Raw genomic sequence first — 27,430 nt, forward strand, 5'->3', positions numbered from 1 at the left:
AAGTAAAGAGGAGTACAAGTGTTATTTAGGAAATTTAAACTAAAACATTATTTTTGTATCATAGACTGTAAAACAATATGGACGTAGTGTCCGTGACGTCACCCATAGGATTCTGAAGAGCAGTTTTGAAGCGTAAAGTAGGGTCGAGCTGGCCGTCGCCATCTTGGCAGTGCGTCACTCCCGGATAACAGAAAATGGTCAAAGAGGCGGAATGTGGCCGGAGCTGAGGTGACGTGTTGACTAACAGACAGCAGATAATTGGCTAAAATTCACCCCCCTCACAGTCGTCATGAAGGGCAAAATTAGCCATATAGACCAAAAGCACAGTTTGTCTCAGACTGTAAACATGTGTTCTTCTGCTGTAAAGCTGGGCATTTTAACATGAGCTCAATGAGATTCTGCTCCTTCTGGAGTCTGTCTCTAGTGGCCAGTCCATGAACTGCAGTTTAAGTCACTTCTGTATTGGCTTCAAGAGAAACTGGGGGAGGTTGCCGCTGGGTGTGTATGTATGTATGTATAAAGTGTGTGTATTTTTCTCATACCTGTCTCTTCTTCACCTGTCACTTTTTCTGGTCTCATGTTGCAAACAGATCTGTCTCCAAGTTGGTGCAAATCAACCACCTTATTGTAATTTGTTTGCCCAGAATCTACATCTATTTGAGTAAAAATCTAAGTATTATATTTATGACAAATTTAGTTTTTATCCTAAAATGACTTACATATCCAACATTTAGCAACACTCATGGAGCAGTTCTAATCCGTCACAGTGTGCCTGTGTGAGGTCTGAGGGCGGGGCTCAGCTGGGAATGTGTCCAGGAGCAGTGGTTGTTGTGGCTGCGTGGTGTTATCATTGTCCTTGTGGGATGTGTCAGCTGCATGTCCATTCAGATGCTGAAATGAAGTCCTGTGGTCATTCATACTCTGTAAAGGTGTGTGTGTGCGTCATTCAGGTTGAGTGGATTGACACACACTGATTGTAGTATTCCTTCTGGTGTAGTGTGCTTGACAAACTACACAGGCAGATCTATTTAACTCAGAACGTAGTATTTATTACCGAGCACTCTCGGGTAGCTCGTGCTGCTGCTCACTCACATGTACATATCACAACAGAACACTCTACTTCCCCTCATGGTTATCCGCCACTGCTATACAACCAAGGTGGCCCTCTAGCGGAGTCAATATGGAATTACATGCATCAAATGCACAACATTATATCACATCCCCCTTTTTCTCAGGAAAAAACAAAAACAAAACACTAGCTTTAAACAGTACTCATGAACACAAAATAAGGATATTAAAGTCCACATCACAGGAACATTTCCTTCTCATTTGTAACAAACAGCTGTTCAAAGCTTAAGCATATCTCTGCATTATTTAATTAGAAGGGTATAAAGTCAGTTCAAACAATAGTCTTGAAACCTGACGGGAACCTTCACAACTCGACCACTCCTGGTAGTAGTGGTACTGCCATTATGTAAGACCTGCTCTGGCACACTCTGTACAGAACTTTCTGTCACTTCTTGTGCCTCTGGGATGTGAGAGTGTGTACCACCATGGTGGTCATCTGCAGGGGTAAATGTCTCTGTGTCCTTATGGCTTGTTTTCCTCAGGTGGCGCCTATTGCGGCGCAACTGTCGTCCTTCTGCAGTGACAACGTTGTATGACCTTGGCTCATCTCGTTTGGAAATAACAAGACCCGGCTGCCACCCTCTGTCTGTTTCAATGTGCACAGTATTTCCTGCATGCAATTCTGGTAAGGCTTTTGCTCCCACATTGTAGTGACATGCTTGTTTCTTTTGCAGGATTTGAAGTGCATGATGAACACCTTTGGGCGTAGTTGGTCGCAAGACATCGCTAGATGCTGGTAAGGTGCTCCTCAGAACTCTTCCCATCAGAACTTGCGCTGGTGAATAGGACATACCAGTTACAGGAGTGTTCCTTAATGAAAGCAAAGCAAGTTGATGGTCCGTACCTGATTGTTCTGCTTTTTTCAGGGCGTGTTTGACTGTTTTGATGGTTCTCTCTGCCAACCCATTTGACTGAGGGTAGGTCGAACTTGAGTGTGTCAGCTTAATACCCCATTCAGCAGCAAAATTCCCATTCAGCAGCAAATTTCAAAATTCACGTGATCACTCACTAGCTCCTTAGGAATGCCATGCCTGGCATACACTGCTTTCATCTTTTCAATGACTGTGGATGCTGTCTTGTCCTTGATGTTCATGACCTCAGGGAACTTAGACATATAGTCAACAATTAGCAGAAACGACTGACCTCTGATTTCAAAGATGTCAGCGGCAACTTTTAACCAGGGAAGCTCTGGAATCTCATGAGGAATGAGTGGCTCTTTCTGGTTCCTGGGCTGGAACTGTTGGCATGCTGGACATGTTTCTACCATCTGTTCTATATGTTTGGTCATACCAGGCCAATACATTAGCTGTCTGGCATGTGCCTTTGTGCGCTGCATCCCCTGGTGTGGGATGTGAAGTTTCTTCAACATTTCAGATCTCATTGATTCTGGAATCAGGATCCTGTCAGATACCAGTAATATACCGTCTCGCACAGCAACAGTGTGTCTAACAGGCCAGTACTGACAGATTGCAGGATCAAGTTGCTTTCTGCGTGTCGGCCATCCTGTCTTTTGCATCTTCACAAGCAACTGGAGAGTACTGTCTCTTGCTTTAGCTTCTGTTAGCTGCTTTAGCATGTCTTCGCTGAGAGCCTCTGTTGCTAGAAGCGCATAAACGACTCTCTCTTCATTGAGATCCTCTATGGTCATGTGCTGACCTTCAGCAATGGCGCGTGACAATGCATCAGCGATTAACATCTCCTTTCCAGGTGTGTATTGGACTTTGAGCTCATATTTTTGTAGCTATAAAAGCATTCGTTGGAGTCTCGCTGGTGCTTCGCTCAGTGGCTTGTTGAAGATAGCCTCCAATGGTTTATGATCTGACTGTACATTCACGTTGCGTCCATATACATACTGATGGAACTTTTTGGTAGCGAAAACAATCGCCAGCAGCTCTTTTTCGATTTGAGCGTAGTTTTTCTCTGTATCAGTTAATGACCTGGACGCATATGCTACTGGTTGCCCCTCCTGTAACAGACATGATCCTAAGCCATCTTTGGATGCGTCCGTTTGTATGGTAAGTGCTATGTTGGGGTCGTAGTATCTGAGGACTGGTGTGTTGGTCAGTGCCGTTTTGAGTGCAGACAATGCTGTGTCGTGCTCAGGATGCCACTGGAATGCCATGTCTTTTCTCAGTAGCTGTCTGAGGGGTGCTGTGAGCGATGCCTCACCTGGGACAAATGGGGCGAGATATCTGATCATACCTAAAAGGCGCTGTAGTGATTGTCTATCTGTGGGTTTTGGCATGTTCACCACTGCTCGTATCTTGCCATCGTCTGCTTTCACACCCTGTGGCGTTATCACATGTCCCATGAAATGTACGTTGTTCACTTTGTACTGAATCTTGTCAGCGTCGAATTTAACATTGTGTTTTTTCACTCTCTCCATGATTTTAGCAACAATGACATCATGCTCTTGTTCTGTGGCAGCTGCAACGATCATGTCATCAGCTACAATATGTACACCCTCAATGTCACCGAACACTTCATTGTTGTACTGTTGGAAGACTTCGCTAGCAGACTTGACACCAAATGGCAGACGTTTGAATCTGTATCTACCCCATGGTGTGTTGAATGTGCATAAGAGAGAAGAATCCTTGTCTAGTCTGACTTGCCAATAGCCATCCTTTTCGTCGAAGATGGAGAAAATTTTCTTTCCAGCAAGTCGACATAGTATCTTCGGTTGTTGGGATAGAGAAGTGTTGGCGAAGAACAGCTTTATTTAGGTCACGAGGATCCAGGCATACTCGTAATGACCCATTTTTTTTCTCAGTGATGACAAGACTGTTAACCCATGGAGTGGGCTGAGTGACTGGCGCTATAACATTTGCTTGCAACAGCTGATCCAGTGTGTCTTTCAATTTGCCCAGCACAGCTAAGGGAATTTTTCTACATCCATGTATGACTGGTATTGCTTTCGGATCAACATGTATATGATGTTCACCCGGAAACTGACCAAGTCCTTCAAAAACTGTAGGGTGTTGCGCTATCATTATGATCTAAGATGGCGGCGCGAGTAGTTTGCGAGGCTCTGGGTCTCTCCAGATTCTGCAATTTTGCGGTATTTTTCCTGCTCATCTCGGGTCTGTTCGTTCAGAATAGTTGTGCCTTAACATCGTACACCCGTGGTGAGATTTTGGATATTGGTTTGCGAATTTCCGACAGTTTTATGGACAATCTTCGACTCCTTCCTGAGATCGCTAGGACACCCGAGGCTATGCACTCTACCCGGCCGGGCGGAAGTGCTCGCAGGCGGCGCCGAGATCGTAAACAAAGGCGGGGAATACGCGGTGGTCTGAGAGCTAAGCTAAGGCTAAAGCTAAGGCTATCCCCACATCGGCTCTCTTTACCCAGTATTTTCCTTGCCAATGTACGGTCGCTAGTGAACAAAATGGAGGAGATTCGACTCAGCATCACACACAGCAAGAAACTTTTGAACTGTAACGTCCTAATCTTCACGGAAACCTGGCTAAACGGCGGAATACCGGACACCGCTATTGAGCTAGCGGGATGCCACACGCTCCGGGCGGATAGAACATTAGATGGCTCCGGTAAGACCAGAGGTGGTGGATTGTGCATTTACATTAACAAAGCCTGGTGCACAAACTCTGCTATTGTTGGGAGTCATTGTTCAGCTAACCTCGAGTTTCTCATGGTTAAATGTAGACCGTTTTATCTGCCGCGTGAGTTCACTTCCACCATTATAACTGCAGCCTATATTCCCCCGGATGCTGATGCCAAGCTTGCTATGAAAGAACTTCATGCAGCCATCAGTAAACAACAGACTGATCACCCGGAAGCTGCTTTTATTGTTGCAGGTGACTTTAATCATTCAAACTTAAAGTCAGTGCTACCCAAGTTTCACCAGCATGTTTCCTGCCACACCAGAGGAAACAAAACCTTAGACCATGTGTACACAAACATGGCTGGTGCTTACGTTGCGACACCCCTCCCCCACCTGGGACAGTCAGATCACCTTTCTTTGTTCCTCATCCCCAAATATTCACCCCTCATCAACCGTGTGAAGCCAGCAGTAAAGACCATCAAGGTGTGGCCTGCGGGGGTTGATTCCACACTCCAGGAAAGGTTTCTACACACAGACTGGAGTGTGTTTGCTTCTCAAGCCACCAGTGGCGCTCACACGGACATTGACTTCTACACCTCCTCTGTATTGGATCATATCAATACCACCATTGACAGTGTTACAACCCAGAAACAGATCACCACATACCCAAATCAGAAGCCTTGGATGAACAGGGAAGTTCGACTCCTGCTGAAGTCACGCAATACTGCCTTCAGATCAGGAGATGCACAAGCCTACAGTACATCCAGAGCAAACCTGAAGAGGGGCATCAAAAAGGCCAAGCACTGCTACAAGCTGAAGATAGAGGGTCACTTTTCCAACTCTGACCCTCGACGCATGTGGCAGGGCATCCAGGCCATCAGTAACTACAAACCCCCCCACTCCACCCCCGCAGCCACTGATGTCAACTTCCTGAACGAGCTAAATCACTTTTATGCTCGTTTTGAAAGAGACAACAGAGAAACTGCCACCAAGCTCAAACCCTCAGATGACCACCCACCAATCACACTCTCCTCCACAGATGTCTGCAAGTCACTGAGCCGGATCAGCGCACACAAGGCTGCTGGACCAGACAACATCCCTGGTCGTGTTCTCAGGGCATGTGCGGAGCAGCTCGCTGGGGTTTTTACAGACATTTTCAACCTGTCTCTTGCCCAAGCAGCTGTACCTTCATGCTTTAAACGCACGTCCATTGTGCCAGTGCCAAAACATTCTAACCCGAGGTGCCCTAATGACTACCGCCCTGTAGCACTCACACCCATCGTCATGAAGTGCTTTGAGCGGCTGGTCCTGGAACACCTAAAAGACTCTATACCATCCACATTGGACTCACACCAGTTTGCCTACCGCAGCAATAGGAGCACAGAGGATGCCGTTTCCATGGCACTGCACTCTGTGCTCACCCATCTGGACCATAAGAACACGTATGCACGCATGCTGTTTGTTGACTTCAGCTCAGCATTCAACACTGTCATCCCATCCAAGTTAATAGCCAAACTTGGAGACCTGGGCATCAATACCTCAATGTGCAACTGGATTTTGGACTTCCTAACTGACAGACCCCAGAATGTTCGTTCAGGATTCACCTGCTCCACATCCATCACACTCAACACTGGTGTACCACAGGGCTGTGTGCTAAGCCCGTTTCTCTACTCCCTCTTCACCGCCGACTGCAAGCCTGTGTATGGATCTAATTCTATCGTCAAGTTTGCGGACGACACTACGGTGATCGGGCTCATCAGCAACAACGATGAGACTGCCTACAGGGAGGAGATCCAGCACCTGGCCACATGGTGCGCTGATAATAACCTGCTCCTCAACACCACCAAAACGAAGGAGCTCATCGTGGACTTCAGGAAAGAGTCAAGAGGCACACACGACACCATCCACATCAATGGAATGGCTGTTGAACGTGTCTCCAGTTTCAAGTTCCTGGGGATCCACATCTCGGCGGACATGTCGTGGACGACCAACACCTCCAGCCTGGTCAAGAAGGCTCACCAGCGCCTCTTCTTCCTGAGGACACTGAGGAAGAATCAGCTCTCCTCGGCTATCCTGGTGAACTTCTATCGCTGCGCAATAGAAAGCATCCTGACCAACTGTGTGGCAGTATGGTATGTGAGCTGCTCTGTTGCGGAGCGCAAGGCACTGCAGCGGGTGGTGAAAACTGCCCAGCGCATCACAGGGACTCCACTGCCTGCCATCGAGCACATCCAGAGGAAACGCTGTCTGCATCGAGCTCGCAGCATCCTCAAGGACTCCTCTCACCCAGCCCACAGACTATTTTCTCTCCTGCCCTCCGGCAGGCGTTTCAGGATCCACCGGACCAGGACCAGCAGACTAAAGAACAGTTTTTTCCCCAGAGCTGTCTCCTTACTGAACTCAAACCTCCGCTGATCCACTCCCCTCATATACTGATAACTCTCCTACCTCACATCCACCTTCACTTTGTTATTTGCACTACCGACTGTTTATCACAGTAACAACTGTTTACTTATTCATTTTGCACTACCACACCGTAACTGGATTATGCTCATTTGCACTGCCGACTGTTTTTACAGTACCTACTGTTTACATTTGTATTTTGCACTGTACTTCTAACTGTAATATGCAACCACTTTCCACTGCACTTTACACTTTTTTCAGATAGCTTCTGTCCATAATTTATTGCACTACCTTAATCCACTGCCATATTCCTCATTTTAGTCTAACATATCATTGTATACCTCTATCTGTAAAATTCTGTTTATAGTAATAGCCATCTGTATATTATATTATATTCATAGTACATATCCACCTGTAAATTCTGTTTATAGTATTAACCATCTGTATATTATTCACCTGTAAATCCTGTTTATAGTAATAACCATCTCTCTATTTATAGATTTATTTATATATACTCAGTACATATCCATGTCCTGCACTTATGCAAACGTTGTATATCCTGCACTTGCTGCTATTGCACTTCTGGTTAGACCTAAACTACATTTCGTTGCCTTGTACTTGTACTTGTGTAATGACAATAAAGTTGAATCTAATCTAATCTAATCTAATCTATCAGCTCCTCTTTTGTGGTAGGACTTTTGATTACAACAGTGTTAACTCTTTTCAGTAGCTGCATCTGTTCACATGCTTCCTTTCCAAGTATTGGTATGGACGAATGTCTGGTGATGTAAAAGGGTAAGAGAACTTGCACTTTAGGTGTGACACACTGCAGCTTGTCCACACCTTCTGGTTTGAATTTTGTTCCGCCATACGCCACCAGCATTGTCGAAGTTGGTTGTAATGACGCTGTTTTGTGGAGAGACTGGTCAATGTCGAGAGGTATAATATTGGCTTCAGCACCTGAGTCCAACTTGAACTTCACTGTCACATTTCCAATATCTACATCTGTGTACCACACTTTCTGTGCAGAGCTGGGAGTCTTTTTAAGTTCCACTGTTCCAATAAACAATGAATCAACAGTGACATTTCTGTTATGTTTAGGTTGAGTGTCTTTTCTTTCAGACATGCACACTGAGGCAAAATGATTGCGCTTTCCACAGGCATGACATGTAGCTCCAAAGGCTGGACACTGTCGTGGAAGGTGTGATTTTCCGCACTTTTTGCAGATGACTGAGTCGACATTTGCTTTTTGCTGTTGAAATGTCGTTCTTTCATATCTCTTGTTCTGTTTTCCATCCTTTGTTTTCCTTTTAATGGCGTGAACAGCTTTATTCTGCTCTCCCATTGCTTGAATCTGTGTTTTTGCTGCCTCAGCTGCTCTACAAATGTCCACTGTTTTTTCCAGAGTGAGATTTATTTCTCTTAAAAGTCTCTCTTTTAAACGCTGATCACCGATGCTGATCACCGATGCTGAACACGATCTTGTCTCTTATCATGTCAGATTCTGTTGAGCCGAACTCACAGTCTTTACTCTTTTGTTTTAGTTCAGTGACGTACTTATCGATGGTAATCGAATCAGGCATGGGGTAAGCCCAAAATTGGTGTCTTTCAAAAACAACATTTTTCCTGGGTAAGCAATACTTCTCCAGTGCTGTTACTATATCTTTCACTGTTTCATCCTCTCCTTCTGCCTCAATAGGCAGCGAGTTGTACACCTCTAAGGCTTCCTCTCCTAATGCGTGAAGTAGAATGGCTACTTTTACCTTCTCACTCTTTGAGTCGGATCCTGTAGCAGTCATGTAAATGTTGAACCGTTGTATCCATCTTCTCCAATTTTCACCTATATTTCCCGTTAGGACTAATGGAGGTGGTAATCTGAACTGATCCATGTTTATTTTTTCTTGTGCAGACTCACTTCGGTCACAATGCGCTGACTTTCTCCGTCGCGTCTCAGAGCTGTTAAATGCAGGTTCGGGTTCATAAAATGACTGTCTTCTGACACCATGTAGTATTCCTTCTGGTGTAGTGTGCTTGACAAACTACACAGGCAGATCTATTTAACTCAGAACGTAGTATTTATTACCGAGCACTCTCGGGTAGCTCGTGCTGCTGCTCACTCACATGTACATATCACTACAGAACACTCTACTTCCCCTCATGGTTATCCGCCACTGCTATACAACCAAGGTGGCCCTCTAGCGGAGTCAATATGGAATTACATGCATCAAATGCACAACACTATATCACATTGATGAAGAATAAAAGGAGGAGTAGATATTGTCCTTTAGCACTCTTGCATAAAGTTTGTTTGGGTGGAGGCCTTCCTGTTTAAACAGCTGTCTCCGACTCCAGAAAAGATTGAAGTTGTCGATAAAGTTCACTCCGCTGTTTATCTAGCTAATGTTATGTTGTAATGCTTAAAACAACCCAATACATGAATTAAACAACTTATATTTGGGTATTTAAGACAGGATGGAGGTTATCCTAACTTTAGGAATTTATTTACGATGACTTTTAAGAACATTCTTTTCGAGAATATGAATACTACTTAAATTTGATCTTAAAGATGCAGTGTGTGAATATTAGAGGCATCTAGTGGTGAGGTTGTGAATTGCTCCCTTTCGAAGCACACAGAGAAGCTACGGTGGCCGACACAGGACAAACATGTCATTGTCTGAGACAGCAGAGAGTAGCTAGCGCTCTGTAGAGAAGTTTGTCCCTTTAGGGCTACTGTAGAAACATGCCAACAAAAAAATGGTCTTTAAACTCCACTGGAAACATATATATGTATATTATATTGCATTTCTGTCAATAGATCCTCATAAATAATACACACTGCACCTTTAAGAACAATCTTAAGAAAAGTTTTTGGGAACCCAAAATATTCTTATCTTTTTTTCTTAAGTTAGAAGAAAAAACATTCCTAGAATATGTTGTTGTTAGTTGGGGTTGTTTTCACTATATTTGTGTATTTGGTGGCTAATGGGTTATTGCGTGTGGAAATGGAAATCTCTGCTGACACTCTTTGAATGTTATTTTCAATGTAAAATCTGTACGTCAAATGTGTTGTGTAATGAGTTTCTGAACTTGTTTTACAAAGTGGACAGATCCCACACAACCTTTCTTGTCCCTTAAAAGAGCAGTCGAGTGTCCTCATGATGATTGGTTTGATCTTTGTGCTGTTATCAGGTGAGTTTTATTGGGTTTGTAAATTATATTGAAACGGCATCTTACATTGAGTATGAATATGATCTGTTTTTGTCAGATTAATCTATTTATGGGGGGTCGATATGACCAAAATCTTAAGTCATGATATGAGTGATTTTATTCCAAAATAATGATATATATGATGATATAGATATTGTTTGCTTTAAATAAAGTTTTATAAAAAATGGATACCATTGAAATTTCATAATTCTCAATAAAGAAAAAGATACATTTACAAACTACAATAGAACAAATAGGCTACTACAGAAAATGTATAAAGTTATCAACTGTATAAAAAACACTGCATAGACTTCATTGTGTAAATGAAATATACATTTATTTTTATTAAAGTTACAAAAGGGATTCAGTCAAGAGCAGTGGGAGATTTTCTCTTTTTTGTTGTTTGATTAGCATTAATAATGACAGCGGGTAAATTTGGATGCTGTCACTTTAAGACCATCTGCACGGATGTTTACTTGCAAAGACATGGTCACTTTGACACATAAGTGTGTGTATTTAACCGCTCAAGCTCAATTAGGTGGCAAAAAGCACTCGGTTCATGTTTGCACGATGGCATTTTCAACTAAAAACTGAAAACTTTTTGTGTTTTGGTCGTTCCATTACATGATGACGGTGTTTTGGGGACCTGAAACCCAAGCTTTTGAAAACAGGATTCAAGTGCAAGTGCAAGGATTTGAAAAATGATCTCTTTACCGTCTGAAAACAGTGGTGTTTTGCTCAGTCTGTAGGTGTGAGGGTTTCTCTCAACTACTGGCCTGGTGTGCATAATCAGGGCTTGACAGTGCAACCGTTTCACTCGCTTTTGTGACTAAAACTAGACGTGGGCGAACTGTAAAACTGTATTTTGGAGCACGTGTGAGAATAAAATATCCCTGCAGATCCGTTTTCTTACATGTAAGATCATAAAAAGTCTTCAATACCTTAAATGGTATAACAAGTGTCTTAAAGGGGTCATGAACTGCATTGTTATATTGTTTTATAATGTTTCATGGGTTGAAATTATAATGTTAGTAGAATTTTTACATCAAAAATTGTCATGATTTAGAAATAAGACATTTTTCCTACCCTGATTTTAGCCCTCTGCTCTGAACGCTCTGTTTGAAGGGGCGTGTATGGAGTGAATTTTGTGTCATAATTAAACAAACAAATTCAGCATTTTGCAAACAAACACAATCTGCTTTGCAAACTCGACTCGCAAACAAACAGAAAGTGATGTGCAAATACAAAGGTCAGTTTGAGTGAAAACGCAGAGGAGTTACAAATATACGTTTTTACTATTACAGCTCTCAAGGTTAACTGATCTTGAAAACTGTTTATTATAGCATTATATTCAGATCTATAGCATTATATTTAGATCTATGGCATTATATTCAGATCTATGGCATTATATTCAGATAAATAGCATTATATTCAGATCTATAGCATTATATTCAGATCTATAGAATTATATTCAGCTCAATGGCATTATATTTAGATCGATGGCATTATATTCAGGTCTATAGCATTATATTCAGATCTATAGTATTATATTCAGATCTATAGCGTTATATTTAGATCGATGGCATTATATTCAGATCTATAGCATTATATTCAGATCTATAGCATTATTGTTACAATACAGAGACACGGAGAACAGGAGATGGAGATAATGACAGTTTATTTGAGTGACCAGAGTGCAGAGTGGTTCAGGTGAGCAGTCAGAGAGAGGAATGGCCGGCGGAGGGATGGAATGCATAGAGGCTGGCACTGGTGTTCTTCCACACAAGACTGCATACGACTGGAGAAGCGGATGCAGAGTTGAATGAACCGTTCAAGCCCGATGGTGTCCTCGTATGCAGCGAGATGCAACCGCACCCGAGGATCCAAACCTTGACGGTAAGTGGTCAGTAGAGATTGTTCGTTCCATCCACTGGAAGCGGTGAGGGTGCAAAACTGGAGGGCATACTCATTAACAGACTTTGTACCTTGAGAAGATAGAGTTGCTCACCAACTGCTGAATCCCACGATGGTTTTCCGAAGACCTCCTTATAGTGGCCGATGAAGCTGGAGAGAGAGTGGTAAGTGGATGATTCTGAGACCATAGTGGTTCCGCCCAACGAAGGGCTTTGTCAGACAGTTGGGAGATGATGAAGGCCACTTTGGATTGCTCGGTGGGGTACATGTGCGGTTGCATCTCCAGGACCAGCAAGCATTGGAGAAGGAATCCGTTGCAATCCTCAGCCGAGCCAGAGAAGGGCGCTGGTTTGGCCATGGGACTGGCATTCATCGGAGGTGAAGGAGAAGCGGTGTCAGTGTCGGAAGTGCTCGCTGATGAAGGTGCGGGAGGAGTGGTGGTGAAAGTTTGACGGAGAGCGTTGACCAACTCCTGGAATGGATCCGGGGCACTCATGCTGGCACTCTGTTGTGTTTGCCCGGTCTTCTGTTACTACACAGAGACACAGAGAACAGGAGATGGAGATAATGACAATATATTTGAGTGACCAGAGTGCAGAGTGGTTCAGGTGAGCAGTCAGAGAGATGAATGGCAGCATAATGCAGATAACTGGAAGATAATACTCAATGTCTTTTGTAGGAGAACCAGGAGGACAGTACACTGGAGCCAGGGAGACGATGGAGACAGGAGACGAGGACGAGGACAAGGAAGCAGGTAAGTAGCACGGGAGAGTCCTTGAGGTAAGCAAACTGGTAAGTGTTGTGCAAACGAGACAGGACAGTTACTGTTCTTCTTCTTCTTTTAGTTTAATGGCGAGTTACAGACCAGCGTTAAAGGTGCATACCGCCACCTGCTATTTTGGAGTGTGTAAAATCATGGCTTTATTTATAACTTCTTAAATTCTTCTAACTACTCCAGTTTCATGCATAAACTTCAATAACTTCACTTTGAGAATTTTCTATAGCTAGAATACCTTTAATATCCCATTCCCTCCCTAATTTAATAATACATTCTTTAAAGTTTTCTCTTCATTACATTTTTTACATTTTATTAAAACATGTTCAACATTTTCTTTGCAATCACATTGACAGTCACACTTATCAGTAATTATTCTACTCATAAGAAATAACGTATTGTTAAGTCTAGTATGTCCTAACCTTAGTCTTGTAAATATTATTTCCTCTCTTCTGTTTCTACTATTAAATTATCTAATTTTAATAAATTTTTGAATTCTGTAATATTCTCTTCCTTTATTATCAGAATCCCACATTTTTTGCCACTGTTTATCAATTTTATTTTTAATTAACGATTTACCTTCGTTTTTTCCAAGAGGAATCTCTATTTTATCAGATTTATTTAATGCATTTTTTGCTAATTTATCAGCTTCTTCATTCCCTAAGATTCCTATATGTGCTGGAATCCAACAAAACAGGACATTAATTTGCAATCTTTCTAAATTTAACAATATTGAGTAAATTTCTATTAAAATATCATCTCTAGTTGTTTTACTAGTAATAAGACTATGTAATATTGCTGCTGAATCCGAATAAATTACAACTCTATCCGGTTTGACTTCCTCCACCCATTGTAAACCCAAATATACTGCAACTAGTTCAGCTGCATAGACACATGATTTGATATTCTTTTATTTAATCTTACTTTGAATTCTGGAATAGCAATACCCACACCAACATGCCCATTACCAGGATCTTTAGAACCATCTGTATACATTTCTAAATGTCCATAATATTTGTTTTTCATGAATTCTTGAACTAAGTTACAAATATGTTCCTGCCCATTCTCCAACCATTCATTTTTCTTTTTGATTATGTCTAAATTAACCATAGGTTCTGGGAATATCCATGGTGGAATTCTATTTATGACATTTTCTGTTATAAAATCAAATGTAATTATACCACATTCTTCAGATTTCTTACCTATGTTCCAACCAAAACCTTTACCAACATATTTCTCATATTCCCAACATTTTTTAATCACTGAAGATGTAAAGTGGTTATCATCCTGTAATCGTAACCAATATGCTAGAGAAAGTTTATTCTGTCTTAAATCTAATGGAGTTTCATTACATTCCACCAATAATGCATTTATTGGAGTAGTTTTCATCGCTCCTATACAAATTCTTATGTTGCAGTCTGTCTAATTTCTCTAAATGAGTTTTAGCCGCAGCTCCGTATATCATGCATCCATAATCTACACTGTCAGAAAAAAAGGTACATTGCTGTCACTGGGGCGGTACCCTAAGGTACAAAACCGAAAAGGTACTAATATGTACCTTTAAGGTACTAATATGCACTCTTAAAGTACTGATATGTACCTTTTAAGGTACTAATATGTACCATTTAGGGGTGAGTAAGGTACAAAGATGTACCTTTTCACTTTTGTACCTTAGGGTACCGCCCCAGTGACAGCCCTGTACCTTTTTTTCTGAGAGTGTAGCGATGATCTCATCAATGCTCTATATATATTTAAAAGAGCTTCCCTTTCTGCTCCCCATTCCATACCAGAGATGAATCTCATCAGATTTATTACTTTTTTACACTTTGTTTCAGTATTTTCAATATGCTTCCTCCATAAATACTTTTCATCCAACCATAATCCCAAATACTTGAATTCTTTAAATTTTTCTATAGTTTCATTATATAATGACAATCTTGTTTCATTCTTAGTTTTCTTTTTTGTAAATAACATATAACATGATTTTGTTTGTGAAATTTAAAAACCCCATTTATAAGACCAATTTTCAACTTTTTTAATTTCTTCCTGAATTGTATTATTAACATACTTAACATTTTTACCTCTTTTCCAAATTACACCATCATCAGCATAAAGGACTGATTGAATCCCTGAGCCTACATCACTAAACATGTCATTAATCATAATATTGAATAAAATAGGACTGATCACACTACCTTGAGGGACTCCATTATTAATATTAAACATGTTTGATATTTCAGATCCAACTTTTACCATAATTGACCTATTTGTTAAAAAACTATGTACCCAATTATATAGTCTTCCACTCATTCCTAAATTATTCATTTTAATTAATAATCCTTCTCTCCACATAGAATCATACGCTTTTTCTATATCAAAGTACACAGTAATCATCACTTCCTTCATACAAATTGACTTTTCTATTTCATTACTTATTTTAATCATAGCATCTGTAGTTGACCTACCTTTTCTAAAACCACATTGATGGCTATTAATTATCCCTCTTTTTTCTAGAAAATATGTTAATCTTCGCACTATCATTCTCATTTTCCTTTTCAATAATTAGCTGCCTATTTCCTCTTAACATTTCTTCTTTATTTTCCTTATGATAACCAGAAAGATGGCTACCACTATGTATTCCTGAAAATACCTTACCTAATAAATCAGCTTTTTCCTTTTCTGTAACAGCCATTTCATCCCCTTTCGAGAGTACTGGAATGGACTTATAAGCTTTTTTCCCACACATTCTTTTAACCATATTCCATACCTCTCCTAGATCAGTTTCTCTATTGGAACAGTAGTTTCTCCACGCATTTCTTTTTGTCGATTTAATAGTTCCTCACTATAGCTGCTTTTTTTTGTATTCTACTAAATTCTCCATATTCATATTATTCCTGAATTTTTTTGAATGCTTTATTTCTTACTTTAATTGACATAGAACAGTCATCGCTCCACCATGGAACTAATTTCTTATTTTGAGATATTACATTTTTAGGATTGTGTTCTACTGCTGCACTAATTATCCTTGAGCTAGCTTTGTCTGCACAAATATCTACATTACCATTCATTTGTAGTAAGTGAGCTTCTTTTTTACAATGTTCTTTAAAGTCATCCCATTTTGCTCTAGAGAAACACCATTTATAATCGTTATTATCCTTTTGTCTATATACTTCACCATCAATTTTACATAAAACATAAACTGGAAAATGATCACTTCCCAGATTTTCTGTACTTACTTTCCATTCACTTAAACTAGCTAGATGTGATGAAACCAATAAGATCAATGCTAGACATTTTATTTCTTGTCAGATCAATTCTAGTACCCTTTCCATTATTTAGACACACCAATCTTCGTAAATCCATCAATTCTTCTATTATTACTCCATTGTTATCTGTATGATCACTACCCCATAAACTATTATGGGAATTAAAGTCTCCACTCCAGATTTCTCTATTTCCATTTCTTTGCATTATTTCATCAAAATCTGTTATCATAATTTCTTTACATGGATTATAAAAATGTATTATAAAAGTTGAATTTTGATGATAATATGATAACATTTCTATGATAATACATTCAAACTTATCTGGAGAATGAATTCTCCTAAAAGCTAATCCTTCCTTAATAAATGTAGCACATTCCCCTCCTTTTTTATTCACTCTATCTTTACGAATTAAGCTATACCCTGCTAGAACAAAGTTTAATTGTGGTCTTAACCAAGTCTCTTGAAAACAAATAACATCTGTTTTTTCATTCATGTCACTTAAAAACTTCTTAAATTCCTGCCCAGTTGCAATTAGACTCCTTGAGTTCCAATGCAAAATATTCAGCGCCATGTTTATCCACTACTTAAGTCAAAGTTTAGAGGATTCATCATTTCAAATATAGCCTTTGTCTCCATACTAGAAATTCCTGGTACTTCTTTGCTGCTTCAATAACGGTTTCAATTCTTTCATCTCTGTCACTCTGCTCAATTCCTACATACAGAGCCGGCCCAAGGCATAAACGAACTAAGCGGCTGCTTAGGGCCCCTTGGCCACCAGGGGGCCCCCAAGAGCACATTAAATGACTTTTTGCTGCATGTTATTTTGATGATTGAAATCGCGAAATGGCCTTAAACAATTACTAAATAAACTGCTAAATGGTACGTTTTCTAATATATGCACGGATTGATTCTGACAGCACTGCATGAGCTCGCGGCGCCTTTGGCCAGACACGATTCGCTTGTTAGCCAGGGTTCAAAGTCCAAGTGCGAGAAAACCAGCACTAAAACGTACCTGTCAGTTGCCCGATTAGCCTTTTTATGAATGGATGGATTTGAGAATGCGCTATGGTTTAGTGCGAATATCTTGTCTGACGTGCTGCATGTTTTGGACGGAGTAGGCTACAGCATAGCTTACAGTTTCTCAGTAAATGTTTTTCTGCAAGTGCTATATCGTCCACTTGGAATTATAAGTTGTGTAGCCTACATTTTGGAAGTTTATATTTAGAAAATAAAAAGGTTCTTTCTACACATTCGAATGGAATGCAAAACATTTAATCTTATTTCCGGCAAAATAAAAGCTCTGATTAATGTTTGAAAGAAATCAACATTTCTTGTTTTTAAAAGAAGTCGCTTCTGCTCACCACTTCAATTCAATTCAATTCAATTTAAATTTATTTGTATAGCGCTTTTCACAATACACATTGTTTCAAAGCAGCTTTACAGAAAGTGCATTTCATAAATGTACATTGAAAAATGTTAGAAAGAGAATGTTAAAGCAAAATCTTAGAAAAAGTTAATCAATCATGTATTAATTTAGGCCATAACGATTGCATTGACTCGTCTCTTCACAGGCGTCGAGTCGTCTCATCACAGGTGTCGGGGCATCTGAAGTCTCCATGAGAGGCTGGATATAAACTGGAGCTGACGAACTAGTTACCTCGGGACGAGTGTCCCGAGATAACAACAGAAAAGCAGATGGGAAATGATTAGCATAGCTGCTGTTCTGAATATTAATGCTTTTGATCTGATTTATCTGTAGTATAAAAGGTAATTATAATGTGAATGCTTGGCTAAAGAGATGCATCTTTAATCTAGTTTTAAACTGGGACAGTGAGTCTGAACCTCGAACAATATCAGAAAGACTATTCCAGAGTTTAGGAGCTAAATGTGAAAATGCCCTCCCTCCTTTAGTGGACTTAGATATCCTAGGAATGACCAGAAGCCTAGAGTTTAGTGATCTTAAAGAGCGCGATGGATTGTAGGGCGATATAAGATCCGTTAAATACACTGGAGCTAAACCATTTAGGGCTTTATAGGTCAGTAGCAATACTTTGTAATTGATACGGAACTTAATAGGTAACCAGTGTAGAGATGATAAAATTGGTGTTATATGATCATATTTTCTTGACCTAGTAAGAACTCTAGCAGCTGCGTTTTGGACTAACTGTAGCTTGTTTATTGATGATGCAGGACAACCAGCTAATAAAGCATTACAGTAATCTAGTCTCGAGGTCATGAATTCATGAACTAACTTTTCTGCATCAGAAATAGATATTATGTTACGTAGCTTAGCAATGTTTCTAAGGTGGAAAAATGCCGTTCTTGTAACATATGAAATATGATTTTCGAATGTCAGGTTGCGGTCTAATATAACACCCAGGTCTCTTACTGTAGTGGATAAAGTGACAGGAAATCCTTCCAAGGTAAAATTGTATTGCGAGAGGTTTTGTGGGCAGTTTTTTGGACCAATAAGTAACACCTCGGTTTTATCTGAATTTAATAACAGAAAATTACACGTCATCCAGTATTTAACATCTTCAACACACGCTGTCAGTTTAGATAATTTAGCGTTTTCATCCGGTCGTGATGAAATATATAATTGAGTGTCATCAGCATAACAGTGGAAATTAATTCCATGTTTTCTTATAATATTACCAAGTGGCAGCATATATATTGAGAATAGCAGAGGGCCTAGCACGGATCCTTGCGGCACCCCATAGTCTACTGATGTTATCTTTGATTTTTCCCCATTTAGACAGACAAAATGGTAGCGGTCTGATAAGTACGATCTAAACCAGTTTAATGCCTGTCCCTGAACACCAGTGTAATTTTGAATTCGATCTATGAGTAGTTTATGATCTATAGTATCGAACGCAGCACTAAGATCGAGTAGAACTAGTATTGAGATACAGCCTTGGTCAGAAGCTAGAAGTAAATCATTTGTGATTTTAACGAGTGCAGTTTCTGTGCTATGATGCGGCCTGAATCCTGATTGAAATTTTTCATAGATATCATTTTCTTGCAAGAAAGTGCACAATTGAGCGGACACAACTTTTTCTAGTATTTTAGACATAAATGGAAGATTTGAAATTGGTCTGTAATTTGCTAGGTTATTATGATCTAATTGTGGCTTCTTAATGAGAGGTTTTATGACTGCCAACTTGAATATTCTTGGAACATGACCTAAAGATAAAGACGAGTTAATAATATTGAGAAGAGGCTCTTCCACTACAGGTAACAACTCTTTCAGTAGTTTAGTGGGTATTGGATCTAATAAACATGTTGTTGGTATAGATGCAATGATAAGTTTATTTAGCTCTTCCTGTCCTATAGTTGTAAAGCGGTGTAGTAGTTCTTGAGGGGCGATAGTTGCGGTTGAATCATAAGACATCATTAATGATTGTACATTTACAATTTTGTTTCTGATGCTTTCTATTTTCTCAGTGAAGAAATTCATAAAATCATTACTACTAAACTGTAACGGAATATTTTGCTCAGGCGATGTTTGTTTATTTGTTAGTCTAGCCACGGTGTTAAATAAAAACCTTGGGTTATTTTGATTATTTTCTATTATTTTGCGGAGATGCTCAGCCCTGGCTGCTTTTAGGGCCTTTTTATAACGTGACATACTATCTTTCCACGCGATTCTAAAGACCTCTAAATTAGTTTGTTTCCATTTACGCTCTAAGTTACGAGTTTCTCTCTTGATAACATGTGTAGCACTGTTGTACCATGGTGCTTTAGTTTTCTCTCTAACCTTTTTTAATCTAATTGGTGCAACAATTTCTAATGTGCTAGAGAAAATCGTGCTCATACTGCTAGCCATTTCCTCTAGTTCATCTGTTTGTTTGGGTTCACTTAGCAGCTGAGACAGATCAGGTAAGCTATTTGCAAATCTATCTATAGTGGTTGGAATGATTGTTCTGCCTGGTCGATAACGTGGCGCAACATGACAGATTTCAGCAGTACGCAGTATGCAAGTTACCATGTAATGGTCAGTGAAATATTCACTTTGCGGTATAATATCCATGTCGGTTGGGTTGGTTCCATGTGATATAATTAAATCTAGTGTGTGATTAAGACGATGAGTGGGACCAGTGACGTTTTGCTTAACCCCAAAGGAGTTTAATAGATCTGTAAACGCAGCCCCTAACGCATCATTTGTGTTATCTACGTGTATGTTAAAATCTCCAACAATTAATGCTTTATCGACGTTGACCAATAGATCTGAGAGAAAGTCTGCAAACTCTTTTAAGAAATCAGCATAGGGCCCTGGAGGTCTATACACAGTAGCCAAGGCTAGAGATAATACGGATTTCTTTGTTACATCTAAGAGCGTAACATTTAGCACTAGTACTTCAAACGAATTAAACCTGTGACCTGTTTTCTGAGTAACATTAAGAATATCTCTATAGATTGTTGCAACACCGCCGCCACGACCAATCAGACGGGGCTCATGCTTATAACAGTATCCTGGCGGAGTAGACTCATTAAGACCGAAATAATCATTTGGCTTAAGCCAGGTTTCAGTAAGGCAAAGTACATTGAAACTATTATCTGTGACCATTTCATTTACAATAACCGTCTTAGGTGTGAGCGATCTAATGTTTAGAAGACCTAGTTTTAGAAATTGTTTTTGTTCACTAATATTGAGATTTTCTGGTTTAATCACAATTAGATTTTTCCTAGATCCTACAGTAGATTTAATGTTTGACCTCACTAAACGAGGAATAGACACAGTTTCTATATAATGTTCTACACAGTTATGTTCAGACACAGTTTCTATATAATGTTCTACACAGTTATGTTCAGACACAGTTTCTATATAATGTTCTACATTGGTACTTATGTCAGTTAAGTTAGGACAGCAAAGACTGTGATCTGGACTTTGACTTACTAGTCATATGGTGGTGTGTAACCCCCTGGAGATGTTGTCCGACAGAAGAGCCGCTCCGATTCTGCTGGGGTGAAGGCCATCAGGACGGAAAAATCCACACTTTAGTCCAATTTTGAGCACTACGCCGAGCACGATCAATGTAGAATTCAACAGCTTAGATACAGCTCTGCTCTGCTCTGCTCGTTGTAAACAAATCTCCTCGCTTCTGGGTCACGTGTCCGAACGGCGGCGCTGCGTCATATTCTCGTGCATGCGTCGTGGTGCTTCGTGAATTCACGGCCGAGGCAGACAAGGAAGACAAGAACTTGTGGAATAAAGTCGTTATTGTTATTTTTTTCCCCGCACAAAAACTATTGTCATTGCTTCATAAAATTATTGTAGAGCCACTGTAGTGAGATGGACTTTTTAGTGCCTTTTTATGGGTCTTGACAGTGTAAATGTACAAGTGTCAATGGAGGCCTATCTCAAGCCTTTCTCAGTCATCAGCTTTCAACAAAAATATCTTCATTTGTGTTCCGAAGATGAACGAATGTCTTACGGGTGTCGAACGACATGAGGGTGAGTAATTAATGACATAATTTTCATTTTTGGGTGAACTAACCCTTTAAATATACATACTAGTTGCTCAAAAGAGTATTGCAGATCATAACTTCTTACTTATATTTAGGTTTTGCATTTAATACATATTTAGATTTAATCAAACACAAATTTATTTAAATGTGAAATTGTAAAACGTTAATAACTTACATCCTAATTTTTTTAATGATATTATATAAGCACATACAAGTGAATATTAATGAATGCAAGCTAATATAATTTAACCAAGAAAAGTTTAAAATAGTGCTAAAAAGGCAAACTTATGTTTCCTTATATGTATCCTACAGTTGGCTATACATGAATTGATACTGAATCAAGATTGAAATGGATATATGTGCCAATCACCAACCCCAAATAAACGAATGATATTTAGCTATGAGCACATTTCTGCTATCCTTTATATTTGTGCTATCGACATTCTGCAATACACAGTGGCAGTATCAGCTGTGAGGTCTAAGATAGACATACAGATACTGATGATTTTACAATGGCTGAAACTAGGGCTGGGCGATATGGCCTAAAAAAAATAAATCCCAGATTTTTTCACAAAATACTTTTTTACAAACGAGAGGTCTCCTTCCACATTTAGGCATCAGGGATTCATTTTATGGATAAAACAGCACTGCTTTAAATGGTCAAATTAAGTTTAAGTTTAATAATAGCACTTTATGTGATAAAAATTTCGTTTAAACAACTTCAGAGTTTAAGAAAGTCGCATTTCACACACAACTTTATGATGATCAACATTGAGGAACAGAGAATTTACATTTACATTTATGCATTTGGCAGACGCTTTTATCCAAAGCGAGTTACATTGCATTCAAGGTACACATTTTACATTTTGTCAATTCTTGCTTTCCCTGGGAATCGAACCCATGACCTTGGCGTTGCTATAGGAAAGCCTATAAAGTACAAGTAAGAGTACAAGGAAGAATATACGTACAAGTCATATAATGTTTCTCTTTATTTGTATTGATTTATTTTATGTATTCTAAAGCACTTTGGATCAACTACGGTTGTATTAAACTTTATATGCTCTATAAATAAGACTTGACTTGATGGCTTGAAGAACTGATCCAAAAGTTTTCCCGTCATCACTTCTTTCTTTGAGCACATTGAGCTGTAAATGAAAATGTCATTACATTAGAAAGACGTTGTTTCCTATTTCATTCGTAGTGTATTTTTAATTAACTGATATTCTTGATTTTTTCAGTTTTCCAGTGTTTCTTGAATGAACACACTCACCAGGCGTAGCTTCCTTCCGCATCACTTCCTGTTTGGGCAGTTGAGACCAGCGCAGCTTCACGCCAGAAAACCCTCTTCCCGCCAGAACAGATTCCAGCTGAAACAAGCACATCTCTTAAAACCTCTATGAGTGCGCTCAGATCTCGATCTCTCTCTCTCTCTCTCTCTCTCTCTCTCTCTCTCTCTCTCTCTCTCTCTCTCTCTCTCTCTCTCTCACCTGTGTCAGGAGCCGGGCTCTCGCTGCGGCATCAGACAGACTCGAGCTGGACTTCAGTTTGAGCTTCACAAATGTTTGCTTTAAAAAAGGACCTGAAAGGGATAGTTCACCCAAAAATGAAAATGCTGTCATCATTTACTCACACTCAAGTTGTTTCAAACCTGTATGCATTTCTTTTTTTCTGCTGAGCGTGAAGGAAAATATTTGGAAGAATGTTTGTAACCAAGCAGATCTCGACAGCCATAGTGGGGAAAAATACTATGGTAGTCAATGTGTGCCGAGATCTGCTTGGTTACAAACATTCTTCCAAATATCTTCCTTCACGCTCAGCAGAAGAAAGAAATTCATACAGGTTTGAAAAAACTTGAGTGTGAGTAAATGATGACAGCATTTTCATTTTTAGTGAAATATCCCTTTTATTTATAATCAATAATAAATGGACATATTTCAACATAGTGTGTTAGTTCAGACCTTCTCCATAGACCTCCACCTCACACAGAGTGAGAATCCTTGAATTTCCAGGAATGATCAGATTCACATATCGACCCACCATATCGTTACAAGTGTAGGTGGACGAAACACCAGCTGGAATACTAGAAATCACATCACATCTACAGAGAGACAGAGAAAACTTCATTTAGACTTTATTCTTTCTGCACTTGTGTTTTCAGCCTTGAGGAATCAGGGATTTCTATGGATATTAAGCCACTGAAAGAGGGTCTCACAGAGGATTGTTGTTGCCATTGTTATCCAAAGAGTTTCCGATGCGAATCTCTGCTCCGTTTATTTGTTCTGGACAGCAGTCTTGTCTGTTAGTGATGGTGACGTTACTAACTCTGTAAATCTGATGCAGATCCAGCCTCCACCATGGGTTATTCTGAATAGCGGTTGATGAGCACGCTAATGATTGTTGTGGCAAGCCTAGTTTGGAATCAATGGCCTGTCCAGCGATCCAGCCTGGATAGGTTGTTGACTGTGTGACACTTCCTCCTGCTGCCAAATTAACTGTAAAATAACAGGATCAAGATACATTACCAGTCAAAAGTTTGGAAACGTTAAGGTTTTTTAATGTTTTTGAAAGTAGTCTCTTAAATCTCACCAGCAAAAACAGTATTATTGTGAAATATTTTTACAATTTAAAATAACTTTTTTCTATTTGAATACATTTTAAATGCATTTTATTTCTGTGATTCAAAGTTTAATGTTAAGCATAATTACTGCAGTCTTTAGTGTCACATAATTCTTCAAAAATCATTCTAATATGCCAATTTGCTGCTGAAGAAACATTTATAATTATTATGAATGTTGAAAACAGTTGTACAACATCTTTTTTTTGTTTTGTTTTTTTAATTGTAACATTGTACTACCGTTCAAACGTTTTGGGATTTTTTTTTCCTTTTTTTTCCCTAAAACGTTCGATTTTGACATCTTAATTTCAAAAGGCTATATCTTAAAAGTGATAAAAGATAGAGACTTTCTGTCAGCTAGAGAAATATTAAGGGTGACCCAAAGTTTATGTAGGGATAACATTTTCCCATCTAATTTGCATATTTTGACGTCATATGGTGGTGGCCATCTTGGATTATAGAATTTTCATGAAAAGTCACGTTTAAATGATAAATGCACCACTTCTTTCCCCCCAAAATGTCCCACAGCAAGGCAGAAATCATGAGTAAGATGACAAGACAAGACAAGACGAGAGACAATGTTAGTATTTTGTTTTCTTTTTGTGGTTTTTGTTGATGATTTTTTTTCCGTTTTGCTGACAAAGATGCACACAATAACAAGGACATGAACACACAAAAAAAGAACACATATTACACTACTAAATGGTCAGGGAAATAGATAGTAAATCAACAGTGTAAATCAATACTAATAAATGGCAGACAAAAAAAAAAGAGTTTATGTAGCAGGCCTTTTGCTGTAGAGATGATGACTCCCTATCCATCCAGGTGACATTTATTGCAGTGTTTTAAGGTGTGGTACCTCTCATTGCAAGGCACAACACAAAGACCTGCGCATGCAACCATAACCATCAGCCTTGCAGATAAAGTGGCGCTCAGTGAGTCTCTGTGGCAAGTCTCCCAGTGAGGACGACTTTCGCCGTTTGTTGCTCTCTTTCCTGGAGAAGGCTTCCAGTAAAACAGTGATGTCATCCTGCACGAACACTTTCAGGGGCTTGTGAGGAGCAGCGGTGCAGCGGCAGTAAATTATGTGGGCATTCATAATGCTTACACTGATAATGGCATTGAAAATCCTGTTGTACCATTTCCATGACCTATGGGGAAAGAGGTAGGTCTTCATTTTCTGGTCTGCTGTGTCGACACCCGAATTGTAGTCATCAACAACGAATTGTAGTCATCAACACAAACAGGCCTATTTATCTCCCTATAGCCACTATCAGTGTGTTTGGTCCTGATGCGCTTTCTGACACGTGTTGGAATGCAGTGTAGAGAGCGTTGTGAGGTGCTTTGTTTCATGCCACGAACAAGCTAGCATTTTCCCCTTCCTCATGAAGACTGGGTCATCTCCCTTGCTCAACGGTAACTGTTCACGGGTGAGGCCCTTTGGCATCCCCTTCCTCTTACTGCTGACAGTCCCACACAAACCCGAATCATTGCTTGCCAGCTCATCTGCTATGGCTGGCGAGGTGTAATAGCTGTCCATGTACACCTCATGCCCTTTCCCTGTGTACCATCAGCTCACAGACAATAAGGAGTGTAGCACCAAAATCACTTGCATTAGGCCTACTTTGTCCAGTGTACATGGACCACTGTAGAACATAGCCTGACTTGGCTTCACTCAGAATGTAGCCATATTTGCCTGGTTTGTTAAGGGTTGATTTCCCTTTGAACGCAATGGTCATTTCATCCAAAGACAGCTGCTTAGATGGACCACACATTGCTGAAAACCGGGGAATGACCAAATTTATGATTGGGCGGATTTTGAATAGTCTGTCATACCCTGGCTGACCCCTGTCAACACACTCCTCATTATTGGTGAAGTGAAGGAAAGACAAAATTATCTCAAATCTATTCTTGGACATCATCTTGCCAAATCCAGGTGTTGCTGTTGGCCAATATTCGGCCCAATAATCCTCCAACTCTGACTTCTCTACCAGACCCATACTCAAATGCAGAGAAAAGAAGGCTTTCATTTCACTGACAGTTACGTCAGACCATTAATGAAATCTGGAGTGTGGCTGGAGTTGATGGGAGGCTAAAAACTGATGGGCGTAGCGATTTGTCTCATTTACAAGTACCCAAGTTTCACCAGCATGTTTCCTGCCACACCAGAGGAAACAAAACCCTAGATCATGTTTACACAAACATGGCTGGAGCTTACGTTGCAACACCCTTCCCCCACCTGGGACAGTCAGACCACCTCTCTTTGTTTCTAACACCAAAATATGCACCTCTCATCAACCGTGTGAAGCCATCAGTGAAGACCATCAAGGTGTGGCCTGCGGGGGCAGATTCCACACTCCAGGAAAGGTTTCTAAACACAGACTGGAGTATGTTTGCTTCTCAAGCCACCAGTGGGGCTCACATGGACATTGACTCATATACCTCCTCTGTATTGGATCATATCAATACCACCATTGACAGTGTTACAACCCAGAAACAGATCACCACATACCCAAATCAGAAGCCTTGGATGAACAGGGAAGTGCGACTCCTGGTGAAGTCACGCAATACTGCCTTCAGATCAGGTGATGCACAAGCCTACAGTGCATCCAGAGCAAACCTGAAGAGGGGCATCAAAAAGGCCAAGCACTGCTACAAGCAAAAGATAGAGGGACACTTTTCCAACTTTGACCCTCGACGTATGTGGCAGGGCATTCAGGCCATCAGTGACTATAACCCCCCCCCCCCCCCCCCCCGCCGCAGCCACTGTTGTCAACTTCCTGAACGTGCTAAATTACTTTTATGCTCGTTTTGAAAGAAACAACAGAGAAACTGCCACCAAGCTCAAACCCTCAGCTGACCCACCAATCACACTCTCCTCCACAGATGTCTGCAAGGCACTGAGCCGGATCAGCGCGCACAAGGCTGCTGGACCAGACAACATCCCTGGACGTGTTCTCAGGGCATGTGCGGAGCAGCTCGCTGGGGTTTTTACAGACATTTTCAACCTGTCTCTTGCCCAAGCAGCTGTACCAACATGCTTTAAACGCACTTCCATTGTGCCAGTGCCGAAACACTCTAGCCCGAGGTGC

The sequence above is a fragment of the Gobio gobio genome, assembly GCF_949357685.1.
Source record: "Gobio gobio genome assembly, chromosome: 2".
NCBI classification, from domain to species: domain Eukaryota; kingdom Metazoa; phylum Chordata; class Actinopteri; order Cypriniformes; family Gobionidae; genus Gobio; species Gobio gobio.